Source organism: Helianthus annuus, chromosome 5 (genome assembly GCF_002127325.2).
Source record: "Helianthus annuus cultivar XRQ/B chromosome 5, HanXRQr2.0-SUNRISE, whole genome shotgun sequence".
Classification (NCBI taxonomy): domain Eukaryota; kingdom Viridiplantae; phylum Streptophyta; class Magnoliopsida; order Asterales; family Asteraceae; genus Helianthus; species Helianthus annuus.
The window spans coordinates 23282322-23305617 of NC_035437.2; the positions used below are offsets into that span (position 1 = coordinate 23282322).

Sequence of the window (23296 nt, forward strand, 5' to 3'; positions counted from 1 at the left end):
GGAGCTATACCTGATTTATGACAAGCAATACACGATACCCTCGGTCCACGTCTAGGTATGGCCATTTCGTATCACCGTAGGGCAAACAGATAGAGTAAACGAACCATCCTTGCACTCGAGGACATGTTGTGAGCATCTGTATGGTTAACTTTAGTAGAAATGGAAGGACGCTTATCTTTGTGTGAGTTCTACTGCAGCCGTTACCGTTTTAGTATGCATACAGTTCTGTCCGAGGCATCGCATATACAGTAACGCTAATCTCCTTGTTAGATAAAGGTGGGTGACAACCTAATCACAGTTCCAGGATTTGTATTCGAAGCTCTTGGAAAGATTGTTTAGATCGGAAATTGTTTGGCGGCAACGAGTAACCGTCAGGGAAGTTGATAAGCTTAGGAAACATTGGGGGTTCGCTGTAGGCGAACGTATCATGTTAAAAGTCTCACCCTGGAAGGGTGTGGTGCGTTTTGGGAAACGCGGAAAACTCAACCCCCGCTATGTTGGACCATTCAAAATTCTGGAACGAATCGGAAAGGTGGCCTATAGTGATGTATTTCATGTGTCGCAGTTAAAGAAGTGTTAGGTTGACGAAACACTGGTTGTACCCTTTCCAGAACTGAAGATAGACGACAAGTTACAATTTGTCGAAGAACCAGTTGAGAGTATGGACCGGGAAGTTAAAATTCGTAAGCATAGCCGCATTCTGATTGTGAGGGTACGTTGGAACTCGCGACGTGGACCGGAGTTCACGTGGGAACGTGAGGATCAAATGGAGCTCAAGTATCCACATCTATTCCCAAAGGACAAGACAAAACCTAGTGACTCAGATGTTAATGCAACTAGTGAATTTCGGGACGAAATTCCCTTTCAAGTTGGGGATGATGTGACACCCGCAGAAAATACGCAGTCATCCTGATTTAGCATACTTTCGTTCGTAGCTTGCTTACCGTTTTGTAATTTGCCTATCAAATTTCGGGACGAAATTTCTTTCAAGTTGGGGATGATGTGACAACCCAAGACTTCATGTTCTTTCCTTTATGTATCATCTATTCCGAAATCTCTGTTGGCAATGTGTTAGGTTTGGTAATGTGCATGTACTGTTCGAAATATTAGATTTTTATGTGTATGGGATTATGTTAAATTGTTAGAGGTGCTTATTATTTTATACGTCGTTGTTGCGTTATGGCTATATGTGCTTGTGCGGTTATTAGTCGAACCTAGTTAAGTATTTGTGATTTCATTTAAATGGGCTGGGTTGTTTCATTTAGGTCGCACCCTTACGTCCCTCTATTAAATGGCTTCGTTCCATCTGGGCCGCACTCTTGGGTTGTTCTGATCAATGGAGTAGCCTAGACTTTTGGAGCCCAAAACAAACCCAAGTGAACCTTTATGTCCAACCGAACTGGATATATGTTCCATACGGATCTTCCTCTTTATACGCATAACACACCCACACAAAATACAAACCCTAGTGCTCTATCCTCTCCCCCTAAACGACGGCAGCCCCCTTCTTAGATCGAATACTCCTCCTTGTGAAACTCGGTTAGTATGATTACAATATGTTAATATGATTTGTATGTTTGGTTGTGTTCTTGTTGATGAGTTATTGATTGGTTTTAATTAGATGGAAGATAAGGTCCATTAAACATTTAGAATTTATATAATTATTGCACAAGTTTACACGTAATTGTCTGATGATCATGTGAAGTATAATGATTGATATTTGCATGTGAATGATGTGAAGCAACTAATATGTACCCATGCTAGAATTAATGATAGTGAGTGTGTTTTGGGATTCACATAATAATAGGGCCGTCAAATCAGTGATATGCATCCCACCACATTTACATATTATAGGCATTTTATTCACATGGATAGTGACTTATGATCTGAATGATTCACATGATAGACTGAACAATCACATGAACATGGCTGACACAATTAATCACCTTCAAAGCTTATTGGACCATTAACATTGTTTTAAATATTTTGATTGGGCCAAGACAAAAAAAAAAGGACATGCCATATTAAATGGGTCTTACTGTTAGTTGTTTAGGGTGTTGAATATCTTGTTGGTGATGACAATATTTAGGATAGGGTGTTCGTCAAGGATAATGATGATCGTATAAAGAAACACTTTCGTATTTGGGTATTATGGATTTGATCCGATTTTAATAAATGCTAAAGATGATTTTTTTTATTGAAAACGTTTATTAATGAGTAGCTATCTCGAAGAATTAGAAGTTTGTCACTGGTTAGAATGGAGTGACGATGAATGCTTGTTGAAAAATGGTGTGGATGGTCATAGCCTGGTTCGAATGATGAGTTGAAGATGTTTGTATATTTGAAGTAATATATTAATTGTGTTATTGATTGTATGGAAATTGTGTAAACTGTTTGACAAAATAATGTGGAAACAAATAACTGGTCACACACTTTCATGGTAATGGCATAAACACTTGGGTTATAGTGCATTCTGGGCCGAACACATTGGAGGCCTAGATCGCACCAATAAATCTTACACACACTCCATTGGGCCATGCATTAGTTATCGGGCTCTAACATTGAGAATGGGCTTTCTATTATGAGCCGATCGCACTAGTTACTGGGTCGGCTAACAACTGTGACACACACAAATACATGCTTTATGTTTTATGTTTGGTTTCAAATTATGTGGATTGCACACTATATGGAAGATAAGTGTTAAATGATACGTGAAAACGAGCTAATACGAGGCCCATACACCTCCCATGTACTAATACAACATAGAGTATGGATTGTTGGATTGCGTGAATAACTGTTACGACTTGTATGCTGATACGTGTATGTTACGTGTGTAATACGTGTTTACGAAACTGACAGTTTTTGGTAACCGCGGTAGGGTTTGATTGGCTAACTGGAAACTGGTAACGTAACAAACCGAGCACATCTAAGGTGAGTTCACTACATTCGAGCATGCGTCCCAGTGGTTGGGGACAGTCAGTGGGTATTCCATGGGGGGAATGAGTCATTGGGTAAAAACGAGTATATTGGTTAATGATCTCACCTATCATCTTTTGTAAGTCCCTCATCGGGTATTAGTTAGTAGCGCTACTTAGGTTTGGCACCCTCACCCCGTGCCTGTAGAGGACGGAGGTGAACTAATGACCCAGTCTGGCCCAGTACTAGATAGGAGTACGTGGGAAGGGCAGTCCGTGAGCCGTCCGTGTTTGGAAATGAGATATTAACAATATTACTTGCAGTGGTTATTGAACGGTTTTATACACAACGGGTAATAAACATTTTCTAAAAACTGTGAACTCGCCAGCTTTGTCTGATACACGTGTTACATGCTCGCAGGTCGTTAGGTATCTAGGAATTGGGAAGCTTGCTATCTGGGAGTGCAGGAGTGGTCATGGATCGAGCCTTTTGGATTAAATTACATGTGATACATTGATTTTAAGCGTTATTATGAAACGATTGCTAAACAATTTATTACATGCTTCCGCTACACAACTTTTGAGAATTAATAGTATGTTGACAACTTATGTTGGTAAATAATGTCATGATGTATTTAAATACTTACCATTGGTTCAATGTGATTGGTGGCTCGAACTCTGATGCGTAACACGCCTCGCGGGGTTTCCGCAGGTGGAATTTTGGGGGTGTTACACGCTACAATAAATAATTATAACAAAATATTAGATTATGAGTGGTATAACACTGCAAAATTAAATACTAAAAATAATTTTTGGATTTTCTATTATGTCAATATATGTAAAATATGAATAACAACTGATCTTACAAAACGCCTGTCGTACTTCCATTCAAACTCAATAGGATTGTAGTCCGGATCACCCTTTTTATCTTCTTCACAATCTGAAACTTCAACGTCTTCCTCATCATTCATTCCATCGATATCAGAGTTAGTTAAGATAGAAGAAACATCAACAGAATCATCATTCATTGATTCATTATAATCTGGATCAGATTCTTCCTCATCGTTTTCATGATCGGTTTTATCATCGGTGTCTTGTCTTTCAATATTTGAAGGACCTGGTTTAGGTATGTTTCCAGCAGCAAGCGTGTATAGACGCTTCGGCACAAGAATCTCACAACCGTTCAAGTCATAAACAATGAGCTGGAAATTTTGTTTAAAAATGTACCTCATCACAACGTAATAATCCGGGTATATAGGTACGTAATTCACAACATTGTCCCATGAATCGTACATAAGATACACCTTAAGATTACGGTCTTTCTGAATCATCACATCAAAACTGTCCCACAAATTAACATGGACCTTGAATGTTAACTTGCTAATAGATGGTAAACGTATTGTATTTTCAACGAAATCAGCAGGAATTATCTGCGTATAATATTCATGCAGTTTAAATAACATAAATTTGTTAGTGAAAACCATATAAAAATATTGTTTGTATACTCACCAAATTATCATTCGACTCTTCTGTGAAGCGTTGACAGAAGTACTCAACATTGCTTATCGTTTTCTCGGTAGACATGGAGGTAAACAAAGGAACATTAGATCCGAAGATCGGATGGTCTTGCATATTCTTAAAAGGTGTTAACAAGTACGAATACAAGTCAATTTGCTTAAACATCAGAAAACAACCCTCCGTAAACGATAGTTTGGCTACAATCAGTTCCCAACCATCCATGAACACAAACGCATCTTTATGTTTAGTCAAAATTACTTCAAATTCCTTACCGTTCACACATTTGATAATGGCTTGATTGTTTGGTTCAGCATTCAATAGGAATCTGTTGCTATATTGATTTGGTATTTCCTTGAAAAACATAAGATGGATTAACATAAAGAAATGAGGAAAAAATGATGTACTTATAAGATTAATTATCTTACTAGATATTCTGAACAGTCGGAGGAAAATATTTTATAAAAAGACGTCATAGTTATCTGCGTTTGAACAAACATGAACTAATTAGATTAGGTATTCCGTTGAATAAAAAACATAATCAACGTACTGCACATAATCTAAACAACATATTCACATAATAAAATGTTTTCCACAATTATCATAATGCAAAAAAGATGATGATACCTAATATAATCAATTTAATATATCTACAAAGTAAGACCTCATACCATAAACATTTAATATATAATAACGGTAATCTAACATATACTTACTAATATTACATCTTCCATTGTATAATACAAAATAAAAATTCAAAATCAGAATGTTTTAAACTTACCTTAAACATGTCTTTTATCATATATCACATTCAATACATCAAAATAACACATATCGTTCAACTAATCTCATTAACAATCACCCGAATGTGCTAAATCTATATATAAACATGAATAGAAACTAAAATCCATAATCGAATATTAGACCTTCAAACTTAACAATGCTTTCAAAGAGTTAACAAAAACAGTACAATGAAATTCAGAATTTAAGATATTGAAGCATACCTTTATGATCCGAATAAGTGAAGAAGATGAAGATGATGTAACCGATGAAAAAGATGGAGGTTATTGGGAAGTGGGAGGAAATCTTTGTATATGGAGAAGACATATGGGGAAAAAGATTTTGTACAAAGAAACCCAAATAATTACATTTTGTTAATTATTATAATTTATTAACTTTACGGAAAAATGTTTATTTACACTTTCTTAATTATTATAATTTTAATATAAGTTTTTAATTTGTTAAAAAGATACTAAAACATTATTAAAATAGTTTTAAACTTTCTAAATTAAATGTATTAATTATCGAATCATCGATTCATTCCAAAAACATAATAGTCAAACTCTTTCTAAAAAAAAGATATATGGTAAATATAAAATTCATAAACCAAAAATAAATACAATCATCTTAGTATTTACTTTATATATAGATTTAGTTTAAATCGTAATATAACATTTTAAATTAAACAACTTCCTAAATTAAAATGTCTTTATAAATACATGTTCAAAGTTGTTAGAAATTTATACATTACAAGATAAAAAACTGTATTTCACCTCGAATTTGAAAAGGTATTAGTTTAATTTTGATTTTTTTTGTACTCTATTCTACCAGTAATATATAAATTTATTAATGCCACTTTTTTGTTCATTTTCTACATACAAAATTAACTTTTCGTTTATATTATTGTAGATGTCAACTGATGAATTTATCATGAATACTCCTTTGAGGAATATATATGATCTCTGGCAAATTATGAAGGTGTGTATATATATTTATAATGGCAAAAGTAGATGAACATTGTCTTTAAATTAAATATTTTTATAAATTTTATTTTATACAGCCTCAATCTGTTATCATACTTGGTACTATTACTGGTATCGATAAGCATTTTGGTTGGCACTATATGGAGTGTCCTAAATGTTTAATCGAGGCTGGTACAGATTTTATAGACAGCCCGAGTATGGAGGAACAATTTTTCTATGTTTGCAAGAACCCTAATTGTGATGAAAGTGTTATATATCCAGTTCCAAGGTAATATGATAATTTGTTATCTTCTTTAATATTTATATGTTTTGTAAAATAATCTGTTTGTATATATGTGTGATTGTATTTAACTTAATTAGATTCAAAATAAAAGTTCAAGTGGAAGACAACAGTGATGATGTTCCACTAATATTATTTCATCCTCTGGTTGATGAAATCATTGAAAAAGTTGTTCTAAAGTCGGCTGAACAATTGTTTCAAGAAAATATAACACCTGTATGTATAAATCATTTTTCCCTTTGTCTATTTTTTTCATTTTATTTTCTAAAAATTTCTTATTAACTTTTTCATACAATATTTTGATTCATAGGTTGTTGAAAAAGTAATCTTTCCCGTGGATTTAAACAACTTGATTGGAAAGAAGTTTGCCTTTAAAATTGAGATAACAAATTATAATCTTACTAACTTTGATGAGATGTATTTTGTCACGAACTTGACTGATGATGAGTCAATTATTAATGAGCTCAAAGAAAAGATGAAGATTACGGAGGTAATTTTTTTTTTCAATACACGTTTCATATTTATTAATAGTTATAAGATTTTTAATTATATTATTTTTTAATATATTTTCACATTTCTTTTAGGTAAATGATAAAGAATTTATAAAGAAGAAAAGTCACATCCTAAGTGTGAAGGACGATGATGTTAACACCAGTTGTGATACCAATAAAAAAAAACGTACATTGGATGACGTCTACGTGTCTTCAACTTCAAGTACTTTCAAGACTTTGGAGAAAGTTAGCAAGAAATTAAATTAGCTCATATTTCTATTATTTAAAATCAGATTTTTTGATTTAAACATTCAAATTTTATCAATCATTACATGATATTAAACATTCATTGGTATTTCAATATCAATGTCTGCATTGAACAGAGGTTTTTTATATTTTGTGTTGGTTTTCTTTGTGCTGAATTTCAATCGAATCTCGATTGAATCCCAATCTAATTTCAACTGAGATATCAACATTTAACTTGATTATAATATACCAACATTTAACTTGATGATATTTGCCTTTTTTTATATTAACTATATTAATATATATCTAATATATCGTATACTTAATTGTAAGGTTTCCAAAGATATGTTTTTATTTGAACAGAAACATAAGTTGGTTGTTAATAGTTATTGAAAAAGTTGTTAAAACATGTAACAAGTAACGACTTTAGATATAATTATTTTTAAATCCCTTTTTTAGCAACATCTATATATAAAAAAAATTTTGACATTTTTTTTTAATAATAAAAGAATTAAGTGTATTACGTTTCATGTTTAATTATGTCAAAAAAATTGCTGTATTATATTATAGATTTGGACGGCCCAATGATAGTTTGGACGGCCCAATGATAGTTTACCAATTAAATGTGTAGGCCAGTATTTGTTGCTATATGTGATTTTGTATTATTTTTTATAAAGTGGCCCAATCAATTTTTATAAAGCGGCCCATTAACCTGGTATAATTACATTTTCTATTACTACAATACCATATGTCAATAAAAAATATATTATTCAAATTTACTTATATACGTTTACACAACTTTCCTATTTAACTTAATATTTGTATTAGTAATTTCAAAGATTTTATACACAATTTATAAATGTGTATCCAAAAATACCCCAATCTTTTCAAAATGCCAGTCAAAGCTGTAAACATATTTCAATTAAATAATTATATTTTTATTCTGTTTTCATATAATTAATAAGGTTTAAAAAAATACTATCATACTAAATGAGATTGACTATATCTATATACATTTAACAAAAGTTAACGGGGTTTATGTACATATGTTTTTAATCCTTTGCTATCTGGACCGAATATCCAGGCTATTACAGAGCATTATTAAACATCAACAAATATCACTTTTCAAATCTTCATACAATCATCACATACAAATATCTTCACCATATCCAAACATTATTATAATTATATTTCACTCTTAACCTAAAAGTTAATTATATAAAAGCCTATTGAAAACAACCAAGAACTTTTTGTTATCAAGATCATGGGACAAAAACGATAATTAATCATCAAATTAGTTTGTACTTGGATTTAATTCTTGCTTATTGCTTAAAATCCCTGTGAAGTTATAGTCGGAACTCTTCATCTTCTTCGACGAACCATATTGACTATATGTCCGCATACGACAATCATTCATTCATTCTCCAAACGAATGAACCTAACTCTTAAAGATCTCCCGTAGTCACTTTAAATACGTTATATATATATTTAGATATATAAATTTCATATTGTATAAGTTTGTATTTTCAAATTTAAAATATTTATTGTACAGTCATACCAATATTAGTCACTTTCAATACATTATATAGTTTTAAAATTAATCCTACAAACTTATAACATAACTCCACGAGATATGCAAGAAATGCGAACCGCCCATCCATGGGTATCCGGACTATATATAGGAGATATTTTAGTAATATCTCTCACACAATATTTCACTTATTTATATTGCTTCATCTCGAGAACCAAGGAATCCTTTGATCTTCAACAAGTTCATCAAAAAACCTCAAAATCTACATCGGTAATATCCTGCATATTTCATACCTAAAATGTTTTTGGTGTATTGTTTTCATCTTATTTACTTTAAATGTAAAGCTTTCCATCTCCGATTATGTATCTATACATGCAATCGCATACCTGGATCTTTTGTTTGTCTTCATCTAATATTTCTGGTTAAATGTTTGATTCCATCTCCGATTGGTGTATTTTTTTCATCTTTTTTATTCGAAATTATTTGTTCTTTATGGTAATAATCTATGTCTTCAATTTTATACAAGTATTTTGTATAAGATTATCTTCAATCATATACTTGGATAGTATGTGTTTCTTGATGTTTTATCTATAGATTAAACCGGAAACCAAAACAATACTCGAGATTGTTTGGTATGGAGTGTAATAATCTATGTCTTCAATCTTGTACAATGGAATTTTGTTTATATTGTTATGGTACAGTGATCGAAAGTATTGGGTTTGACATAAACTTATTTGAAGATTTCGTGTTTTTATTAATGGATTTTGTTTTCATTAGGTTTACTGTTAATGGTTAGATTTGGTGATTTTATATAAATATTTTCTATTTTTTTAATGTCTTTTTTTTATATTTTTTGAACATCCTGTTTGAAGTATTAAAATTATTCTATTATGGTTATTGTATAAAATTTTACTATTATAAATTTTTTGATATTCAATTGATAGTTCTCAAGTGTTTATACAATAAGTTTTTATACAATCGTTTTTTGTTTATTGTTTTTTTTGTTATCAGAGTATTAAGGATCATGGAACGTATTGGTGATGACATGATGTTTGAAGAGATCTTATCGAGACTACTTGCAAAGGTAGTTTGTCAATTCAAGTGTGTTTGCAAACAATGGTGTTATGAGTTATCTACACCAAAGTTTGTTTTAATACATACTCGACGACTTTCAAACTTACTACAAAAGAAGCTGCTCTCTTTGAATGAACATACCATTGTCGTTGACGACATAGTATCTGGCAACTTGGAAGTCGATACCAGAAAAATCGTCACTTTTCCATACGATGTCCAGCCATCAAGATTAATCATTATAGGTTCGTTTAGTGGACTGATTTTACTTTGCATTAGGAGGACTGATGCGAATGAGCTCGTCCTTTGGAATCCAACGATTAGGCGTTTTAAGTTGATATCGGACGACTATTTTAGTCATTATTTTGGTCGACATGACGATACGGGTGGGATGTACGTTGACGAGCACAACGATCTGAAAGTGCTTCATATTAACTGTTTCGCTGGCGCAGTTACTGCTCGTGTATATTCACGACATGATGACTCATGGAGAAAGTTGAGTTTCTTGAAAGGATGTTTGTTTGGTTCAAGTTTTTATTCATGGTCTCACGGAATTTATTCGGGCAAAACAATTTATTTCACTGTTTCCAATTACTGGATTCCACCTGGTGAATGTAACATTGTTGCTTTTGATGTTATATCTGAATCGTTCAGTATTCTTCGTTTTCCCGAGCGTATTCAAGTCAATCCTTGCCAAGTGCATTTTCTAACAATTTCGGACAGGCTCCATGGCATTGTTGTTCGATATTCTGATGAACTAACTGCAGAATTGGTCAAATATGAACATGATGATTGGATAACGGTATTTTCTTTCACCAATGCTCGCATAGTTCAACAATTGGATCCGCAGCAAAGGACGAATATAATTCAAGACAATAAGTGGTTGGTAACAAGTATTTGGGGAGATACTGTAGAAGTTCTACTGTGCAACGATTCTTTTAACTACATTCAACATGTTGACAGCTTTAACGGACCTAAAGGCGCATTATTTTTGGAGACAATCGTTTCGCCTTTCTGATAGAAAAATTTAATTAAATTGATACTATTTCATCTTTTGTTTATCGAACTATTTAATTTGTTTCAAGTGTCTTGTGTTTTATCTTTTCCTTAGTTTAATAATAAAAGAATTAAGTGTATTATGTTTCATGTTTAATTATGTTAAAAAATTTGCTGTATTAAATTATGGTGTTTGGACGGCCCAATGATAGTTTGGACGGCCCAATGATAGTTTACAAATTAAATTTGTAGGCCAGTATTTGTTGGTATATGTGATTGTGGATTATTTTTTATAAAGCGGCCCAATCAATTTTTATAAAGCGGCCCATTAACCTGGTATAATTACATTTTCTATTACTATAATACCATATGTCAATAAAAAATATATTACTCAAATTTACTTATATACGTTTACACAACTTTCCTATTTAACTTAATATTTGTATTAGTAATTTAAAAGATTTTATACACTATTTATAACTGTGTATCCAAAAATACCCCAATCTTTTCAAAATGCCAGTCAAAGCTGTAAACATATTTCAATTTAATAATTATATTTTTTTTCTTTTTTCATTTAATTAATAAGGTTTAAAAAAATACTATCATACTAAATGAGTTTGACTATATCATAGCCGTTTTACAAAAGTTAACGGGGTTTATGTAAATATGTTTTTAATCCTTTGCTATCTGGACCGAATATCACCGCTATTACAGAGCATTATTAAACATCAACAAATATCACTTTTGAAAACTTCATACAATCATCACATAGAAATATCTTCACCATCTCCAAACATTATTATAATTATATTTCACTCTTAACCTAAAAGTTAATAATTCCACATGAAACCTTTAAACACTCATGGAGGCCAAATTGGAATATTACTAAAACCGAATAAAAGATTTTGTTAGGACGGGAAAGAACACACCAATTAGTTTACTAATTTTATCTATGTATTTGATTTTTCAAATATAATTTTCCCTATCCCGAGATGTTCCCGGGTGATAGCCTAGTTTATAATATATAATAGATGCTAAAACTTACTAAGAAAACAAGAACACACATACAAATGACAAAACCAACAAAAGACAAAATGTTATAAAATTAAAAACACACACATACAAAAGACAAAATAGTTATTACCATTCGTTAACATGTTTGAAATTAATCTATACTATATAATATGCATATTCGAATGACGAAAATGGTCATTGGCCACATTTTTAAATATTACAAGCCTTGAAGCTTTATGTACAAGGATTCAATGCCAAAAAAAAAAAACACAGGATACACATCTAGGGTTTCTAGATCATTCTTTAGATCTCACATTTTCAAAAACCTCAACCCCTCCCTTTTTCTCTCTGGCGATTCAAGAACATGAAGGTGATTTCACCACGATTTCACCAGATCGTTGAAGATTGCACGTGATTGATGATGAATCCGACCTCTTGGTTCCGATTTAGGGTTTGAGAAGAGCTCAAGATCGAGATACTGTTTTAAAGTTAGAATGTATACTCTTTCAACTTCTTCTTGCTTTCATATGTTTTAGTTGCTGCAATAAAGGTTTGTAAGAATTCAATATAGATCTGTTGTTTTGTAGTCTAGGGTTCCACCGGATCTAACGGCAGTAAGGACGACAAGATATATTGTGATTTATATTTCATAAAGGTCAGATCCGCTTCAGAACCACTTCAGATCTGGAAATGGTTCGATTACTCAAATATTTCACTTATTTCTTACTCTAATCAAAGGTTTATTACGTTTTTAAGTCATTTTTTTCATCAAGTCACATGATTACTCTGAATTGTTTCGAAAGGCTTAGCTTGTGAGAAAATTTTGCATTCTATGTCTCATTCTTTCTGAATTTAAACTCATTTTAAGTGTATATAACATGTTTGAATAGAGGTGGTCTAGGTATGAACCATATCGATAAAGGGTATGAAGATGTTATTGGGCTTGGTTCATTATTAGACCAAGCGTAATGGGGCGTTTTTTTTAAAAATTTTTGCCCGAAAACGCCCTATAACGCCCCACCCCCCATTACAGGGGGCGTTATGAGGCGTGATTTTCGAAAAAAATTGTCTCCGGCGTTTTAAAAATAACGCTTAATCGTGTGGGGGCCACCATCTTTCGACCGTTGCTCAAACGGTAACTTTCTTTATTTTTTTTTTATTTTAAATAATTCCCACTATATATATTTAACTCACATTCACACCATTTTTTATACAAAACTTCACAAACAACTTATTATTTTTTTTTTGTAGCAAACTTTCAAACGGGTCCGGTTTTTTGGGATAGGGTTCGTGCACTCTTCTTTAGCACGTGGGGTCAAGGCGAACATCGGGACAAAGACTCGATTTCTAGCAAATGGACCGACATAAACAACAAGTGTCATGCGTTTCAAGAAGTCTTCCAACGTAACTACGATAATCGCCCGAGCGGTGAAGGTGACGTGGGGGTTTTAACGAAGAGTTTGGAGGAGTTCGAGAGGACAAAAGGCCCTTTCACGTACTACAAGTGTTGGGAGCTACTTCGAAAAAGTCCAAAGTGGGCGGTAGTTAACCCAATGACGTCTAGTAGTAGACGTCGGGCTAAAAGGTCAAAAACATCATCCTCCGTTGACCCGTCAACTCCGACATCGGATGCCCGCAATGTTGATTTAAATGAGGCGGTGGACGAGGGCATTCAAGAAGAGTTGGCCCGACCCGCCGGTAGAAGAAAGGGAGCCGGGAAAAAAACGCTCGAGTCGTCTTCCGATCTCGAGTTAAAGGATGATTTCGAGGAGATGAACCGTCGTCTCCAAGACATTCGAGATCTCGGCCACCAACGTTATGAAATTATGAAGGAACGAATGGCCGAAACAAAAAAATTTAACGAGATGCAAGAGGCGAGGCAAATGGAAAAGGACATCGAGTTTTTGTCCAAACCTATCGACCACCTACAAGGCGATGCGTTGATCCTTGCGCAAATGCGTCGCCAAAAAATTAAAGAAAAATATGGACTCTAGATCATATTATTTTTTTATGTTTTTTTTTTATTTTTTTCAGTTATTTTTCGGTTTTTTTTTTATTTTCTGCTTTTTTTTTACTTTCGGTTTTTTTTAAGTTTTTTTTTTATTTTTTTTTCAAGTAATGTAATTTTTTTTTTAAATTAATGAATGTTATTTTATGTTTTAAATTAAAAAAAAATAATTGTGAAATGATTGTAAAATGATTGAATGGGGCATTATGGGGCATTATACCACTACACCACTTTTGCTATAATGCCCCCTTGCTGACTAGGACGCCACATGGCGCAAAACGCCCCATGGTGGGGGCATTATAGTGTTATACCACTACACGTGGTCTTATAAGGAAGGCTTAGACCATGGCTTGGTTCATAGTTATTATTTTTTTTATCTATAGTTGCTTTATGTATTTAATCCTATAGTATTGAGTTCAAGCTTTCATATGTTTATGATGAACAGATATGAATGGAGGGCATGGAAACGACGATTTGGAAGGAATAATTTGTCCATATATATTTTGTGGGAACTAGACAGTGGTGAGCAGTGGCGGTGGATGATGATTTACTTGAAGCTTGCTGGGTTGCTTACAATGAATGTGGTAAGTTCTGGTGACCTTTGAATCAGTTGTATGCTGTTTGTTTCTTTTGTTATTAACCACAATTGTTGTTAGTATCATAAATCATAATCTCTTATCTGTTAATTATGTGGTTCGAAGTGGAACTTTGTTTTTTCATGGTAGGATTTCAATGGAAAATTTGGTAAGCCCCATTTTAATGGTTGTCTGTCAATTTTGAGCCACGCGGAGGTCAATTTGGTCAAATAGAAACGTTCGCATTTTTTATGAACCGTAAACTTCATTAAACCGTAAACTCCATGGGGTATTACATAATGGAGGTTCCAACAATATATAGTAGACTCAACATCCTAAATAATGTAGACATCAATGGAAACCAACATGATGTAAACATAATAGAGCAATGGTAACATTCCATGAGTTCTAGATAATATGTAGAAACACTAAGTCTAAATCGAAGGGTTTATCTTTGTGGGAATGGTTTTTTCAAGATGGTTAATCCTTAAGTTTCATCGGTAATGATCGGAGTAAGATCTTCAAAATAAAACACCGTGAGACTCGTTACAAGGATGAGAGGTGAGGGGTTCTCCTTGTAACCACCCCCGACGTGAGAATAAGTATCGTTTAAGAACACTAAACGAGTTTGTGTTAAGTGTAAGAGAATGAGAGAGCTGATCCTTAAACCCGTGGTTGAAAGTTGGTATTAATAGCCGAGGAATGTGTACAATGAGATGGGCTAATAGGCCTAGGGCCGGGCAGTAACATCAAGAAATATCCTATTTGTCTCACCTGACACGAGCGTTAGTGTTTGCAGAGGATTTAGACACTGGCGCATGGTGACTGGAGCCACGTGGCCCGACGATCGTCCATGTTGTCGACTCTGTCACCAGTTGTGAGTGGAGATCATGGAGCAGTGAATGACGCAACCTGATTGGTTACACGTCACCGTCCTTTTGTATTTCTTGTCTCATGCACGATTGATCATCATGGGAGTTGCCTGGGCAGAGCTTGACGCACACTGATTGGCTGCAACCCCTACATTTGTACTCTTTGTACCTCTTAATTGTCACTGCTGCATGCGCCGATTTGGGTGCATGCTCTGGTGATAGTTAAGTATTGTTTTGTTAAGTCTAGGTATAGTCCTCTAGACGCATATCTTGTGATGCCTTGCACAGCTTGAGACTATATTCCATAATCTTAATTCTTCGGTCTTCATGGTCTTTGAGCAGTGGCACATATTGCAGTGAAATAGTGACATTGTTGCTCGTCCTTAGCGGTTTCATCCTATTTCTAAGACAACTAGGTTTAAAAATGTTCGCCGTGTTGCGGCGAATTTCTTTTGTTATTTAGTCCGTGTTTACAGGTGTTTTGAAATCACTACGAGCGTGTTGCGAATTGAACTACTGACAAGAATAAAAAGAAAATGTAGAAAAAAACACTAAAAGATAACCGAAAGAAAATCAACCAAAAAAGTTGTATGGTAATGATGTTGTTCGTATGAAACCCGTGGTCAGAGATGAGCAAATTGGTCTGGGTACCGGTACCAAATTTGCCGAATCGAAAGATCTTAAGTACCAATTCGGTACCGACTTTTGGCGTTCCTGTTACCGGTTCACTACTGTTTTTTACCATCTTATACCGGTACCGTAACCGGTATTTTCGGTATCAGTACCGATTATGTATCGGTTGGCACCGAGCTCATTCCTACCCCTGAAACTATAAAAAGAAAAAATTAAAAGTTGAAGAAAATCAACAAAATAAAGTTGTACGATACCGTTGTTCGTACGGTAACCGTGATCAGGGATGAGTAAATGGTACCGGGTAGTAGCACTGAATTTCCCAAACCAAAAGATTTCCAATATCAATTTGGCACTAAGTTTTGGCGTTTACTGTATTAGTGCCGTTTTTTACCTTCATACTGATACCAAACAGGATCGTCCCGGTATTTTCGATACCAGTACTGGTTCGATACCGGTTGACACCAAGATTATCCCAACCCCTGATATTAAAAAAAGAATTAAAATTAAAAAGTAAAGAAAATAACTATTATTATAATATTAAAATAAAAAAAGTATTAAAAAACTATATATTATTATAATACTAAAATCACTATTCATTTCAATTCCTTAGTAATATATAGTAATAGTAATATATAGTAATAATTACAAATAGTTTTCATATTATTACTATTAAGTTTTGGTGTAAATTCATATCCCAACAAAACTTATTTCGAACACACTTTTTTTTAGTTTGTGATCAAGTGAATTTATTAAAAAGATATTTTTAATGGAGAAAAAAAGTCGTACTACATTATTTATTCTTTTTCACTTGAGATGTTTTAAGGCTGGTGGGTGTGGGGGCGTCATCCCGCCATCTCAGCCTCCATCGTCCACACCGCCCACAATTAAGGGGGGGATGCCATCATCCTTCCGCCACCATGTTAACGAGCAAAGGGGGAGGGGGGGCTCCATCGAATTTGATTGGCTTTAAAGGGGGGCGCTATAAAGCCCCTAGCCACACCCTCCACACCCTATAAATTAAAGGAGAGGGCTTTAAAGCCCTTGTATGATGTGACGATGAGATGACGTGATAAAATCCTAGCCAATAGCCACACCCTCCAGTGTAACCAAATTTTGTAGATTCTTCAAGTTTATAATATCGCCTACATGTAAATTAATGAAATTGACATAAGCTATGCCGACTATTCTTTTCTTTAAATAGAAGTTTGTTGGCCGATGTCACTTGCTTCCTACGACACAAACGCAAATAAATGGATCACGTATTAAATCGATCTGAATTTAAAACCATAGTAGAAGATATTGGCGATCACAATTTTAGACATATAATAGGCTCAAAATTTTTATTTTAAATTCAACGAGCTATTATAAACTCTCTCACTTAAACTCGACTTAAAATTTAAAGTGAGTGAAGGATGAAACATGCAAGGAACAAGTTCTATTTACCAACAAACTTCTGGTAGTGTTGGATCACTTTGTTATTTCTTGCTTTGACTTCTGGATTGAAGAATATTTAACCTAGAATATTTGTATACAATGTGATAGTGTTGAAGTGAGTGAAGGATGAAACATGCAAGGAACAAGTTCTAGAGAGAAGAAGTGAGATTTCTGGAAGTGGCCAGCTGAATGAATGACAATGTGTTCTCATTTATAGAGAAGGGGCCAACTATAAGGAGAAACCTTTGATTAGTGATCCAAGGTTGCAGTGGAGGGCTTGTCCTTTTTGGTAGGTTGAAGGCTTCAGACCTGCAGATAAAAGGATGTCTCTTCCCACATGCTCCTTTTGCGGCTAAGTGGGAGAGATCACACGTAAAGTGTGATGTGACCTGTCACTGTTTCGTGCTTTTTGCTGTTCACTACAGCTGGTTGACTCCGGTCCCTTTTACCTTTCAACCTTTTAAGCTATATTGCACTTTTAGCCAGTTTATTAAGCTTGAGCTACCCATGTTATCAGCCCCCCAAGTCAGAGGTGTTTGGGGTGTAAACTCAAAGGCTTCTGACTTTTGTACAACACTTTTACTAGTTAAAAGGCTTCAAGGCTGGAAGGGATCCGGGTTCTGCGTTTTGGGCGGCGAAACTGTTGGGTTTGAATTTTAAAAGACATCTGATTTGATTGATTGGACGGTTTTCTTGCAGATGACAGTTTTTAGCCCCCTAAGTAATGATGGTAACCGTCAGACCTTATTAAAGTTTTCTTTTCTCAATAAGAACTACCTTCACATATTTCTCTTAAACATTCACAAGTTTCATCAAAACACTCTCTTCCATCCAGGTTAGTCTTTTCTTTATCGTTTTCCTTTTTTTTCCTTCGATCATCACTCATGGGTGCCCGAAAGGATCAGTCCATTAGTTATTCTCGCCTTACTCAAGAAGAGGTTGAGGCGTTTTGCATACAATGGGGAATCGATTCAAAGTTTAATCTGGTGTCTCCGGGTTTGGACAAGTCTATCAATCAATGTCCGGCCGGTTCCATTGCTCTATATTGCCGTCATTTTGAGTTTTCAAACCTCCGTCACCCATTTTTTGTTTTTGTTCTCAATGTTTTAGAGTACTACCATGTTTCTTTCATTCAATTACAACCCCAGGGCCTCGCTAGGGTTTTACATTTTGAGGTAGTATGTCGGGCCGCGGGGTATGATCCGTCTTTGTTATCCTTTCGTCGTTTCTTTCATTTAGTTAAGAACGACAATTGGTTTACTTTCGAGACGTCTCAGGTTGACACATGTTTGATTTCGTCTATGGTGACCACACTCGGTTCTTGAAAGACCGTTTTTTTTGGGTTTCCGAGTCGATTGTTCTGTTCAAAATGGTTTGGAGGCATCCGGATGCTGTCCTTAATGAACTGGAACCCTCTGAATCCGAGTTGGATAGTTGGTTTTTGAAATCAATCAGGGCATGTCCTTCGAGGCTTCGCCCCTTTCCTGAACATTTGTTGGTCTTAATGGGCATTTGCAAATTGTGGGATAAACCGAATCGAGATCCTGTACTCATGAGGGATGGTCAAGGTATGCATTTTACTTTGTTGGTTTCTTTATAGTTTTTCCATATCTTTACTTATGTTTTGTTTTGTGTTTTGATGGCAGTCATGTCTGCATTGGATTTCATTAAGAGTGACGACACCTCCGATGTGTTTACTGTGACAAACGACATAAATCCGGTAACTTCCGTACTATTTTAATAATTATTTTTTAACTGCAATTATGTGTTTTAATGTCAACATTATATGCTTGCTTGTCATACATTTAAATCATGCGTGTTAAACATTTCATTTATCGCATTGTGAAACAATTTAAGCTTTGCGTCGAAACAATTAGAAAATTCACCGGTTAGACAAGTCAGTACAGCCTCAGTACTCAGTTAAATGATAGATTTAGGACTTAGATGTAGGTCCGACATCAAAAATATATTAAACCCCAATTGGGAGAACAAGGGTTTATGTAACACTTTCCGGAAACATGAACAAGCACTAAAAACTGTCTGAAACGAACTATAAACAACAAATTCAGCATTTTCAGCAAAATTCAGCATTTAACTAGTTATGTTAGATGCAGAAAATAGTATAAAACATCTAGAATAACTTGTAAAGTGTCGGGATGGAAATCATAACACAAAAGGTACTTCATACTGTATAAATTACGCAATATAACACTTTAACGAACCGACAACCGAATAATTATCCGGACACTACCAAAACACCAAAAATGAATTAGAAGCATTGCTTTAGTGTTATTAAGCTAGTTATGGTCATATAACACTTAAAAACACTAAGACACATATAACCTTACATCTAACATCAAAGTTACACCTTCACCCCCTAACTTCCAACTTTTAACCATTACCCCCCCTCCCCCCACCTATGTTGAACGGTCAACACATGGGGACCCACATGTCCCCATGTTGTCTAATTAAGTAGTGTATAGAATGATGGTTAATAGGATTATTTGTTGGAAGGAAGTCTTGTTTGGATTATAAGAACACCTAAACCCCAACATAACCTTATCACTTTCATCTCAAAATTTCAAACTCTCCTTCTCCTTTCTCCTCCCACGCCTCACGGTCACACCCATCTACATTTCAATTCCATCATCAAGCTAATTTCAAGGCATTTCAAGCATACACAAAGGTGTCTCAAGGCTAACAAAGGAAGGTTCAAGCACTAGAAGTTGAAGGACCACTCTTGGAAGCTTTTAACCACCTTCTTCTTATCATCTTCATCTTCTTTGTTTTCTTGCCACTTTTGTCACGGCCCTCGGCCCCGGTTTGACCCGGTCTAGAGCCGCGAGGCAGGAAATCCCGTGGTATTTAATTTAGGCGACATCGGAAGTATTTAATACAGGATCTTTTAATATTAAAAATGCCCGTTACATAAATTAGGGATAAAAACCCCGTAATTTACATTAACATGATTTCACTGGGAAACCTTTATTTTTACAAAACAGGTTTCTTTATTTATTTATATTGAGCCACTTCTCTAAGCTTGTAGTGCTTCACGGCACTTTTCTTTGCTCACAACAGATCACCTGAAACATGTTTGAAAAAGATTTTGTCAGCGGGGAAATACTGAGTGAATCATTCAATTTACTGAAAACGACACATTTGTTATAATTTACAGTATTAAGAGCGATTACAATGTTTCTGATATCAACCAACTACCCACAGTATTTGTCACTCGACCCATTGGCCCATTCCTCCAATGGTGTCTATGACTATGGTCATATCACCCCTTGGCTAACTCGTTGTCCAATGGTGAAGATTATCAAGTAATGTATACAAAACCCCACATACCGGCTGTAACTTGGTGATTACATACACTTAATCCCTGTAATTATAACTTTGAAAATAATTAGGAGTTTTGTAAAACAGTTGATTAAAAGAGAATGACTCACATTGCAGATTTAACGAGCAGTGTATAAGCCTACTGATTTAGCCTTGTTTAACCTAATTTAAATAACAATGCACACAAACTGGGTTAGTAACTAATACAGCAGTTACGACAATTCACGAGATTAAACCCTCATAACGAATGACAAAGTGCGATACTTAAACATCCAGCGGATTCACAACGAATGACAGAGTATAGCCCGAATTTGGAGAGCACTCAAACATTCAAGTTGAAATCACGACGAATGACAAAGTATAAACTCAATTTGAGAGCACTTAAACATACGTTGGATAGTTTCAATCGATCGGACGTTGAATCGTAATAGCGATCGAGTTATTACCCTGTTTTGCGGCAGCGTTTCGATATTGGTGTGTGTTGTGAACTGTTTCTACGATATCTCAGTGTGTATAACGAATTTCTTCGTCGTTTTAGTGCCAGAAATCAAGTCCCAATGTCTACTATTTATACACAAAATTTGACCCCCCTCGCGTGACGCAAGGGGTCACCTATTTCCATAGGGTAGCTACGTGTGTGTGTAGGCCTGCTGAGTTGACGAAATCGTAAAATTCAAAACTGACAACAAGTTATTTAGATAATCGTAACTAGGGTTTTACCCCCCCGAGTTTTAGGGGCCCTGATCCTGATTCCGATTGTTATGAAAATTTTAGGGTTTATGCAGAATTACTTGGGTTTCTCAATTAGGGTTTCCTTAATGGATAATTAACATACTAAGTATTAATTTTAGTGAGAGTTGTTACAACTTTCCTAGCCACAAGAGCTAGTAGTAAGCCTTCTCATCTTCATTTTACTTCTTGTTAGTAGTATGTTACATGTGTACAAGTTAAACCATCTAGAAAACTTAACTTTGAAAGATGAACACTTAAAGAAACAACATAATCTAAAGAAAATAAAGTGTTTCTAGTGTTGGTTGAAGTATGTGATGAAGTTGTTGTTGTTGTTGATCTTGTGATTTTGTTAAGATCCATCATATGTAAGCTTTTTAGAAGCTTAGATCTATCAAGTGTAAGCATGGATCTTGAAAGATCCATGAAGAAACATGTTATTAAACTTGAAGATCCTAAGAATGAACTTGTAAGTGGTTTTAAAATGAAATATTCATGTTCTTAAACCTACTAATCAAGTGGATGAACAATTTTGCAAATTAAAGTTTCATCAAAGTTTATAAAAGTTAACAAGTAAGCCTAGATTTAAGTAGATCTATATGTTTAATGTGTAGATCTATTAAGCTATTAAGGTATTGTCATAGAATATGCACTACAAAATATCCAAAGACTCAATAATCAAACTATTAAGCTATTGTCACAGAATATGTACCAATATCACCTATATTTATAGTTGGAAACAGTAGGTTCAAACGGCCCCATGCCTGGTAGGCACGTCTCTGTGTCCTTCTCCTTCTTTGTCTTCATTTAATGATCTTGTCAGTCCAACTGTACACACGACCCCATGTGTTAACGGCATGGCCCCATGGCCCTTTTACTTGTTGTACGAACCAAGATTTGCAAATTTGAGAGTTGACCACGGTCCGTGTCCATGAGACACGGCCCCGTGTTATCGCAACCCCGACCCCTGCCCTGGGAGGCGGGCGGCCGCGAGCTACTCAGAGCTGGTGGTATCGGTGTTTATTAATTTGGCAGCGAAAATTTCATCAGGATCGTAGTTAAGAAATATTTTATCAGACTAAAACACCATACTTTTATAATTAATAAGTACGTATATGGGAAAAACCCAAGTTTCCATTACAAACATGTTTTTAGGGATAAACCCTAATTTATTTAAATAAAACTTCTTCTTTATTTAGGTAACTTTTATAGCCACTTTTTCAAGCCTTCAGTGCTCTTCAGCTGGCTTCTAATTGGCTTTCACATTTTGTTACCTGAACCGTTTAAAAATATTTTATCAGCAAGAAATACTGGCGTGTAAATCCCAGTTTAATAAAAACAAGTTTTATCATTTTACAGCATTGAGAGCAATCCAGCAATTACATTTGTTTATCTCTACTTTAATTACCATCCACGGTACTATCAATCCTGACTTGTGGTAATGTTACTACTCACAGTGTAGTAACAAGTTATGTATATAAAAACCCCAACATACCGACGATGATTGTAGATTTACAAATACTCAATCACTGTGAATTGTAATTTAAAACATTTGAGGTTTTGTAAAAACAGTTTACAAAAAGAGGAATTACTCACATTGCTAATTTAGGTATTTCCTTGTGACTTCCTGGTTATAATCTATTAATTAAACAATGCACGCGCGTTAGTATGCTAACCCAAATTTACATTAGATATACCCTCCCCGAGACAGAACTCCAACGACTAAGTCAGGCAGAGCCTTGACATGCGTTACGGAGCACTAGATCGATCGGGCAGCGTAACTAATACGTAACCTGGGTTTATGATACTTACATCGAGGCAGAGCTTCGCTATTTTAGTGGGTATAATACCCGAGAATTATAATTGCTATCCGAGAATTGAGAG

At 34.7% G+C, this 23296-nt stretch overlaps 1 long non-coding RNA gene across 1 annotated transcript; it reads left to right on the plus strand.

Annotated features, from left to right (window-relative positions):
* Positions 1-12059: 12059 nt before the first annotated feature.
* Positions 12060-12577, plus strand: LOC118492310. Its single transcript, XR_004893150.1, has 2 exons — positions 12060-12318; positions 12410-12577. It is a non-coding gene; the product is annotated as an uncharacterized LOC118492310 (long non-coding RNA).
* The last annotated feature ends 10719 nt before the right edge of the window (positions 12578-23296 follow it).